Genomic DNA, 10,555 nt, shown 5'->3' with positions numbered 1-10,555 from the left:
TAGATTTGTTTGAACTTTTAATTCTCCTTGTCGTTTCTGTAGTTTGTTCTTTATTTTTAGTTTTTATTAATTGGTTTTGGGTAAAACCTAATATTATGCTAATTATTTTATGTCCTGGCCTGAAAGTGAAATCCCCTGACTCCTATACACAGGTAGGAGAGTTTCTTCAGGATATTCATTCAGGCTAAGTTGAATCTCCACTTGTCTCCCTGTGTCAATGGGCCTGTGTTCATTTTTAAACCTCCCTGGGAGTCAGAGAAGATTTCCCCATCACCCTTGGGTATCACTGCTTGTTGTATCCCTAGAGGAGAGTGAGGCTCTGTAAAAAAAGAGTGGTTTCTGAAGTATCCAAAAGACTCGGAATTTGAGTTATAACTTCTAAAATTATTGCATCTAACATGCCTGATACTTTGTTTATTATAGAAGGTTATCTAATGCTGTAAGACTTTCCTGAGGAAAAGGTGAGTGTGTGTCCATTCATCCCAGATAGGGCACAAATGACAGACAAAGAAAAGATGTGCCCTGAAGTCTAGCTTAGTGAACAACTGAGTTTATTGCAGGTTACTTGCAGGAGCCTGGATGCCCAAAAAGGCAGCTACATCAATAGGAAGCCAACACTGTTATGATATCCGACATCAAAAAAAAAAAAAAAAAAAAAAAAAAAAAAAAACCTTGCATCCCTGGAGTTTCCAGTACAACCTGTATGTAGCTCTGTTGTGCACAAAGTTCCTTCTTTCCTAAACTTCTATAAACTTAGAAAGGAGCCTTGTAAATCTTGTAACTTTATGAGCCTTGTAAGTATCGTTTACTTCCTGAATTTTTTTGAGTGTCCCTCCTCTCTCCAGGAAGGAATGTTTCAATTTAAAACAAATAGCTGTATAAGTAACGTAAGCATCTCGGATTACTGAATGAATCCCATATAAAAGGCTATTGGTAGCCTGTGAAAGTGCTTCTATCTCTATGAGGTTAAAACATGTATACTTTAAATTATGTATTTACTTTATATGTACACATCATCAAGTAGGCAGGACACTCACTACTAGGTGAGGAGTTATTGGTATTTGGTAGCAGCTTGGAGAGAGAGTCAGTTTTATTTAAAGATGTGATCCCTGTGAGGTTGAACACATGCTAGGCTAATGCCCATTCCCATGAGTAGTTGAGCAACAAAATCTGTACTCCATGCAGGGTGGGTGAAGTTAATGAATATAAAAGGGATACATTTTATTTGTAAAGTTTGATTCTTCATATACACATTTTCATTCTTTCTTCTTTCCTGGTAGAAGAATAAAATAAAGCCCTTTCTCTTTGAGGTAATTCTTCTCAATAAGGCTCACTACAATTTGCTCACTAACTGAATTTGGAGGTCTACTTGCATCAATCAGGGTCTAATCAGGGAAGCAGAACGTGTGGCAGGTAATTCAATACAAGAAATTTATTATGGTGTCCAGGGAGATGTTGAAAGTGCTGACCACCTACAGAAGTCAGGCACAGACAGCTTCAAAAGTGTGTGAACTACATACCTGTGTTTAGCTACCTACTTGGAAGAATGCTCTCCAAATAAATCTTGAAATTCTTCACAATATCACTTTTGATTTTTCAGTTTATAATTGAAAGTCGTTAAGATGATAGGATATGCCCAAGACATAAGCAGAAGATATGCAATATGTGTTTACTGCATTCTGCTTATTCCATTTGCCCTATGAGAGCAGAATTCCATTGAATTTAAAGATGGGAAGTTTCTCATGATGTCATGTAAGAACCACTGAGATGACTCATGACACCACATCTTCTGTTCTAATCAGAAACTGCTGTGAACCTCAGAAGGAAGCATCGTGGGAAGAAACATTAAAAACCAAGAGCCCTATCTTACCATGCATGCTACTGTTATGTCTGTATACTGTACACTATTTATGAAGAAAATGCATGCACAGAAGGAAAGAAAACAATAGGGCAGCCTGTATATCCTTTTTACATTTGTCCTTTCTTGCATATGAGAAAATCAGAAAACCCAGTGTGGATATAGGGTACCCATATCAAGGAGTACAATAAACATTTACTTCATTTAGTGTTTCAATTATTCTAAAAAGAATAAAGTACATGAAAATACATGATATAAGCAGTGAATTCCCCAAAATAATAAAATACTGTTGTATTTTTATTTAAAAATTTAATTGCATGATATAAATACATATAAAAATTATTACAAATTCAAGTTTTGACTTTCTTACTTGAGAACAATACTAGAAATCATTTTTAATAACAAGAAGAGGGAGGGAGAGAGAGACAGAGACAGAGACAGAGAAGCTCTAAAAGCCTTTATTCCTGTTTTGTGAACAAGAGACACTGGATTTTCATTTTGTACTGGGTCAGAAAATTGTGAGGTAAGAAGGCCAAAATGTAGCATCATCATGAAGGGTGAAAGCACATGGGGTGAACATGGATACAGCGCTGGCCAAGGCCATTAGTCATGCTATGCAGTCTGAAAGGAGAGGCCACCTGTTGGGAACTAAGCCAAGGTACTGGGAGGTAAGGTTGGAGATGGACTATCTGGAGCTTTAGTGCTATAGTTTGAAGATATCTATCAGAATTCATGCATTGGAAACACAGTATCCAATGTAGCTGTAACTCTGATCAGCATTTAGGGAGTGGCAGGCAGGCCCTTCTCTCATAAACAAATTAATGAAATAAAGGGGGAAGAACCTCTACCTTCTTTCATGTGAGGATCCAACATCCTTCTCCTCTGGAGAGCATTGGGTTCATAGTGTCACTTGGAAGCTAAGAACTGTCTTCATGAGAAGTTGAGAACTTAGCTTGAATGTTTCAGTGTTAAGACTGAAAAATAGGTATCAGCTATTTATATATGATTCAGTCTGTGGTGCTCTTTTTTAATTTTTATTTTTATTTTGGTTTTTTGAGACAGGGTTTCTTTGTAGCTTTGAAACCTTTCCTTGAACTAGCTCTTGTAGACCAGGCTGGCCTTGAACTCACAGAGATCTGTCTGCCTCTGGGATTAAAGGCATGCACCACCACTGCCCAGCCTGTTGTGCTCTTTTATAGTGGCATAAATGTTCTCAGATCTCCCCTCTTGGAATTCGAGTTAGGGTCAGAAACTCACCCTGTACCTAAGTATGGAGAAGAAATCCTGGCTGTTCCTCCTGTTTTCTGAATGGGACTAGATTTAATGTGCTATGCCCTTTGAGTCGTGTACTTAAAATGTGGATACCATGGAGGGGAAGTAAAGAAAGGGAGATAAATTTCCATTTCCCCTAGTCTACTGTAAATTTCTATGTCTCCATTCATATACCATCAAAGAGGGATCAAAACCACCTTGTTTACTAATTAGTGACCACCAAAAAATTATTCCTAAACTCATGCCAAGACAGGAAATCACACTGCAGCCATTTCCCTTCTTGTGCCCCAACATAGGGGACTTACTAACAGACAAATGACTTCAGGCGGACAGAAGTAGCAGACTCCACTACCATGCCAGAAAGAGTGCATAGGCAACTACAGACGAATAAAAGAAACAGGAAATAACTCGGAGGGAGTATTTTAACCTAAGAAAATCCCACACTCCCTTAAAGTCGACAGAGTCCCATCTCTAAGGCATACCCTTGCCTATACAGAGTCTGTAATGCTTAACAATAAATTTCACTCTCATTTTGACTTAAACTTCTCCATATCTTTTATGTCTTTAATAAAGGAAGGGAAATGACCTGACCCTTAGACTGTAATCATGCCTTGTGAGAAGACTACAAGAGACAAGTGAGGAAATTGGAAAGCACGTGACCTTATTCCCCATAATTCTCTGCTCTGCAACCTACATCTTTCCAGGCTTTTTCTCTCTTTCCCTCCTCAGTCCTTTGTGCATATGTTACACTGTTCAAACCTCCTTTATCCTTTAGGGTTTTAACCTACCATTCCCCATAGGCTCCCCTTAATCCTTGAAGATGGAATTTTTTATTTCTTTATTATCTGTGGCTGGAGGAAGCATTTTGAAGTAGCATCCTTTAATATTAAAGAGACCAGGCTCAAAATTTCCTGCCTATTAATGTAGAATTTGGAAATATTTGCTTAGCCTAACAGAACCACATTGTCCTTGTCTTAAATAAAAGTGATAGATTTTGCAGCTTGAGATTATTGGCGAGAGGAGAAGCTAGCAAACACCAGACTCAAAGCTGGGGACATGTGTGACCATTACTTGGCATACTTATCAAACTCCCATTATTGTCTAAAGATACTATAATGAAATAGAACAAAAAGTCTGTCACTTAAAACAACCTAAGTTTATTCATTCACAATTCTTTGTTGTAGAACACGTAAAGTCTAGTTTCGCTCTACAATGTGGAGACAAGGTGCTTCCTTGCTATTTACCAGAATTTGATGGTGATGTCAATCATTGGTCTGCCTTAGGTGATAGTTCTGTCCTTACTATCTCTATCTCTGCATTCCCTGTAAGTCCAAGTCATCCCATAGCCATATCCCCATGTTTTCAGGACACTGGTCGCATTAGATTAAGGGACTTTTCTGATAGCTTTATCTTATCCTGATTCTATCAGAAAAGGCCTGTAACAAATAAAGTCGCATCCACAACTACCAGGATTTAAGACTTCAGCATGTCTTCAGGGTGACATGCTTCAACCCACAGCAAGTTCATCTTAATTTCACAGAGTGTCTACTAACCTATTGTGTACTTCCTGGATCTGTGGCTATTACTTGAGCTTACCAATTTGTTGCCACCAGACTGTATTTTTTCCATCCTGAAAAGAAAAGACTCTGATTCAAACAAAACTGCAGGAACAGCAACTTCTTAAAGATTTTAGAAAGAACAAGGGAGCTAGAGACTGCCAAACCCCACAAGCCAAACAGCTTGGAGAAAGAGATTTAAAGCTCATAAATATCAGAGAGGCCCTGGAACATGAGGGGCAGAAGGAACAATTCTAAACACAGTGAAACATAAATAAAGTTGGATGCAGTTCATTGGCTTCACTCCCAGGGCAAAATTATCATCCCCTTTCCAAAAGCAGCATTTAGCACTCCATTATTTTAAAATGGCTATTGTCTTTGTGGATACATTATTTTTTTATAGCTTATGACAGGAGTTGACATGACATTGCATTGTTCTGTATTTTCCTTTGGGTGCACGCAGGTAGGCCCTTGGGAGTTCCTTCAACCCAGGCTTTAGTCCAAACAAGTTTACTTACTTGCGTGCACCTAAAGTGACCATCTACCTACCCGGTTCCCCAACCCTTGTGGTAATACCCAGATTTTATTTATCTTGTTCACTGGAGTATACATTGCCATACTAGGCATTGAAAAGAAAGAAAAAAAATGCTTCCCTATAGTTTATTACTTTGGAATAATCCATTATATAATTTTTAGAACTACAGTTTTAGTGATTTCTAAGAACTGCAATGCCATAATAGTTTTAGTTGAAATCCACTTATTGACCATTTGCTTTTTTTGCCATTGTTTTCCTTGTCAAATTCTTAGAACAACCAACTCTGCACCCAAATTTATTTGTGTTTTGAAGTGTATCTCTAACTTCCTATTACAAGTTCTAAAAATTTTAGTGAAACAGTCTAGGTATATTTATTATCTGTCGAGCAGCCATGAAGAAGCTTGAAGACACAAATGCCCGTATTTTAACAGCTCGGACCCATGTCAAGGCCATTGATAAAAAGTGAAAGAGGCACTACACTTCAAAGTTTTCAGACCATGTGCACAGCTGGGACTGGCCTGTGTCTCTAGATAAAATCTGATGAAATCCTCTCATATACCAAGAGAGAACTTGACTTTTGCTGGATACCTGAGACACTGGAGGCAGAAAAGCTGCAGCATGTTCATTGTGGTCCTCTGATCACTCGGTCTCAATCAGTCAGGACAATTTAAGGCCACTTTGTACACCTCCTCCTTTTCACAATTCAATCATTCAGAGCCAATTGAGAAACAGAAGGAGGTCACTCCCTGACCCAAATCCACCCTCGCCAGGTTCCAATCAAAAATTCCCCTTGCTTTTCTCTTCTTCTGTGTAAACAGAATTCCATTCTTCAGTAGTGTCTGTCTTTGGCAATTGAAATGAGTGATGGCTTGTTGCATGTTATTATCCTGATTTGGAGAGACTGTAGTGCCCTTCTGACCAGAGAAATAAGATCAAGGATTCAGCTGCAAACAATCTCACTAGGTGAAAATGCAGAGGTCAAAACACAATTTGGAAAAGTTCTAATCCTTTGTCCGTTGTTGCAAATGGTGAAAACTTTCTCACTGGGGATTGGAACCAATTCTTATCCATGGAGAAAAAAGCAAGGAAGATTGAGGGCATGCTGCAAAAGAAATTAATTTATGTTGTCCTGAATGATAATTTCTTGCTACTAAGAGTACGCTGAGTGGATAAGCAGCCACAGTAACTAACACATGATTGATAGTTAGCGATGTAGGTTCCAGCCACATGCAGGCCTTCTGACCCATCACTAAGAAGATCATTGGCTCACTCTGACTTGTGTTAAAACAAGAATTACTGGTCTTGTATAGTAAATGTACCTATGCATTCATTTAACTGCCAGAAAGTATGCCTGTAAAGAACTAATTTTGCTTACCAAACAAAATAAAATAGAAATAAATTGTCAAAACCTTCTTATCATTAGAAGAAGCTTTGTGTTCCTCCGGTATGCATTTGAACTTTGTGTAAGATAAACACACCAAAACCAATTCTAACATGCAAGATGTATTGGCTTGATCTCCTTATATGCTTAATTGTATAATTTTAGGTATCTTAAGTTATTTAAAAGTAATTGAAAGACATGCTAAAATTTTCACATATTATGAAAATACGTAAATTTGAAAATATTTTATTCTAGAAACATGTCATCCCTAGAGGCAAGTCCCACTAACAGATTACATATATGAAACATATCATCTTCCAGAAATGGTTTTGCATGCATATTATTAAAATATACTTCTAATATCCTATTCTGTACTTTGCTTTTGCATACATTTTAAATTTCACATGATGGTGAATGGAGAGAGGTCTTTGTCATTATTTTAAATGTTCGCATAATACTTTTCTCATTTTTTTTTTTTACATAAAATTGGTTGTCACTGAATGTCATTCCGGGTATGTCCACTTCTTCTCTTGCCTTACGTGTTCCAAATGATTGCTCGAGGAAGAGCTCTCTGCATATGTATTTGCATACAATTAAAACAAAATCTTAAGTAAAATGACTGATTCTAAGGAGAGGTGCACTTAACTGGTCAGTAAATTTTCCTACTTTACTCTTCAAGTCTTATCACTTAGCAAAAACAACAACCAGGCAAGTGACTGAGGCCTTGCAATCTCTTTGGTTTTTTGAGATTCAAAGCTTGGATACGTATGACTTGAAAGGTAGGAATCAGCAATGGCATGCCTGTGTGATATGCATTTCTTTAATTGTAACTGTTTGTATACATGTTCACATTTAGAAGCAATCTGTGTCAAATTGAAAGCTCTTTATTATTCTCTTTCAGCCATCTTCATCAGAGGAGCACCAGGTCCTTTTCTGACTAAGTGAACAAAACTCATTTTATACTAATGGCTTTATAAATTATCACTTAGAAGAACACATGTTGTAAACATTGCTTCTTGGTTTGTGTTGCGTTTTTCTCCTCTTTCTTATATTAGATTTTTGTGAACAGATTATACATGAGTCTGCTGCAAATACTTTATCAATATATTTTTTCATGCTTTTTAGGTCTATAACCAAATTTTAGTTCTTTTCTTTATTTTTCTGTGAAAGATTCATATATTGTATAATGTATCTTAATTCTATCCACTCCCACGTTCTCCAGCTACCCCGGATCCCTTCACCAGCACATTTTTTTGTCTTCCTTTTTTTTTCATAGCCAACTGATTCCAGTTCACACTAACCAAGTGGTCATGGGTGTAGTAGAGTCTTCCGCTGTAGTAGAATCATAGCCAGGGCCAACCTAATAGCCAACCCTTAAAGAAAAATGATTCACCCTTCCTGGTAACTCTCAGTTGCACCTCAAATAGAGGCAGGACCTCACTTCCCACGATCATGGGCAGCCCTTGTGCATGTAACCACAGAACTGTGAATGTTTGTGTACAATATCTCTGTTATGTCAACAGCATAGTAATATGGGTACTCTTTCTCCTCCTCTGGCTCATACACTGTTCACACACCCTGGTCCCAGATATTTTTTTCTTGAGCTTGGGGGTAGGGAGGAGTGTGACATAGATGTCTGATCTACAGCTGAGCAGTTTGAATAGTTATGTATCTGTATTAACACACTGCAGATCAAGCTTGAGAAAAGCACAAATGTTTCTCTGATCAAGACTGAGAAAGGCACAAATCTATGACTATAAACATAAATATTAGAAGTCACTTGGACCACTTTGCAAAGCAGCATCTATTTGTTCTTTCTTTTGACTTATGGCTTCTTCAGTCTTGAATGTCAGAATCAGCCATGAATTCCCTCCTTTGAACCAGGCTATAATTCCAGTGGAAAGAATGACTGACTACTGGCACAAACAGTCTTGCCACTGTTGAACCAGTGGGAACATCTGGCCTGATATGTCACTAGCATAACAACCAATGTCAAATTCTGGGTAAGATCACTGATGCCTTTTCTCCCCCAGCAGACTGCATAGCATCTTTTAATACTACAAAAGTCACAAGCTATGAACTATTACTTCCATACCAACTTATGTCTACTATATGGGCTACATTTATCATTTCTTATATATTTGTCAATACCTAGTATTTGCAACATAGTATGTATGTTTTGTGTAAATAACAGATTTTATATATATATATATATATATATATATATATATGCAAGAATATGAATTTCCCCATGATTTTAAAAGTGGATTTTTTTTGCCTTTTATTTTCTGCTCAGTAGTTTAGATTTGAGATCTTTAAGCAGCATAAGTTTTACTGAGTAGGTGGGGAAAGAGAAATAAAGAGAGAAAAGAATAAAGAAAATACAAACATCTTGAAAGACTTTTGAAAAATTTATAGAGGAGCAGTATTTTGTAAGCTTGGTTAAACATACACACAAATAATACATATGTGTGTGCATTACACCATTCAGGATGTGTATGTATTACACCATGCAGATCTCAAGAGCTGTAGACCATCAAACAAAAACCTCAGTGCCAGTCATGGGAAACCCCCTCAAGTTGTTGGCCAGGTAGAGGGTGTTGATTTGTAATCATTTGATGAGTCGTATATAAATTATAATGACATCAAAAGCTATGCTGTTTCTTTATCTCAACATTGTGACATCCATGTAAATTTAATAACCACATTATCTAATTCTAATAATAGAATATTTGTCATCTAATAGTTTGATAAGTTCTCAGTTTTCATCTTTTGTTTAGTTTTCTCAGGGACTTCAGATTAACAGTGTAGGGGAAGAGTAAAAGGCTCTAAAGTCTGGTGAACTTTACATATATTATTATTACTTCTTTGGCAATTTTATGTAATGTGTTCTGATAATATTCATGTGCTTCCCCCAAATCCTTCCATAAATAATCTATATGTCCATGCCTACCCAATTTAATGCTCTCTTATTTTAAAAAAAAATGAACCTGATTTATTTTGCTCAAATATTCTTACCAAAGTGATTGTGTGCCTATAAATAACCTCTCCCTCATGCTTTTGTATGAAACCTTACTCTATGGAAACAATTAATTCTCCAATTTATTTCTTGTTTTGTCCTCCCCCCATGAATTGGGTAGGCCCATAGTGAAACACAAGGGAAGGAAGAGAAGTTTCAGTTGCCTCTTAGGAGTAACAAAATGAAAATCGGCTTTGTCTTTTTCAGAAGATATCAACTGACAATAACTCCCCAACCATAGATGGTACTTCATGGCCACATCCCACCCTTCATGGTGGGATTTTGTCCAGCCTGAACATGCAGAGGTCATATATATACTGTTACAATTGCTATGAGTTCATATTTATCTGAACGGTTGCATCTGGAAAACAGTTTCTTTCAGTCATCTATCACCCCTGGCTCTTACAGCCTTTCTTCTGCCTCTCCTATGTTGATCTCTGAGCCTTGGAAAGAGGAGTGTAATATGCTTGTCAAAATTATGGCCTTGTTTTCTCTTCATGTTGAGCAGTTGTAAATCTCTGATGGTAGTTTCCATCCAGTGTAAGAAAAGATTTAAAATGACGTTTGAGGTTTGCTGTATTCTATTAATATAAATATAAGTCATTAGGGGTCATGTTAATGCTGTGTTCATTTTCATTATAATACCATTAGCTTACACTCTAGGGTTTTGACCTATCTTGCTATAGATTCTTGGTCATGTTCATGGTGCCAGGTTTGAGTTTCATCTTGTGGGTCAAACCATAAATCCAATCAAAAAATGATTAGTTTGCCCATAGCATTCATGCCCCATTGTGCCACTGGACATATCTTGTCAGGACAGTGATCATTGTAGATTTTAGGGGTCAGAAATAAATAAGATTGATAATTAGTTTTCTCTTCCAGCAGCATGCATAACACCTTCCAATACGAAAAGTTTTTCAGTAGTAATGAAGCT

Source organism: Alexandromys fortis, unplaced genomic scaffold, assembly GCF_014885135.2.
Source record: "Alexandromys fortis isolate MF-2015 unplaced genomic scaffold, M_Fortis_MF-2015_v1.1 scaffold_6, whole genome shotgun sequence".
Classification (NCBI taxonomy): domain Eukaryota; kingdom Metazoa; phylum Chordata; class Mammalia; order Rodentia; family Cricetidae; genus Alexandromys; species Alexandromys fortis.
Note: the sequence above shows the minus strand (reverse complement) of the source record.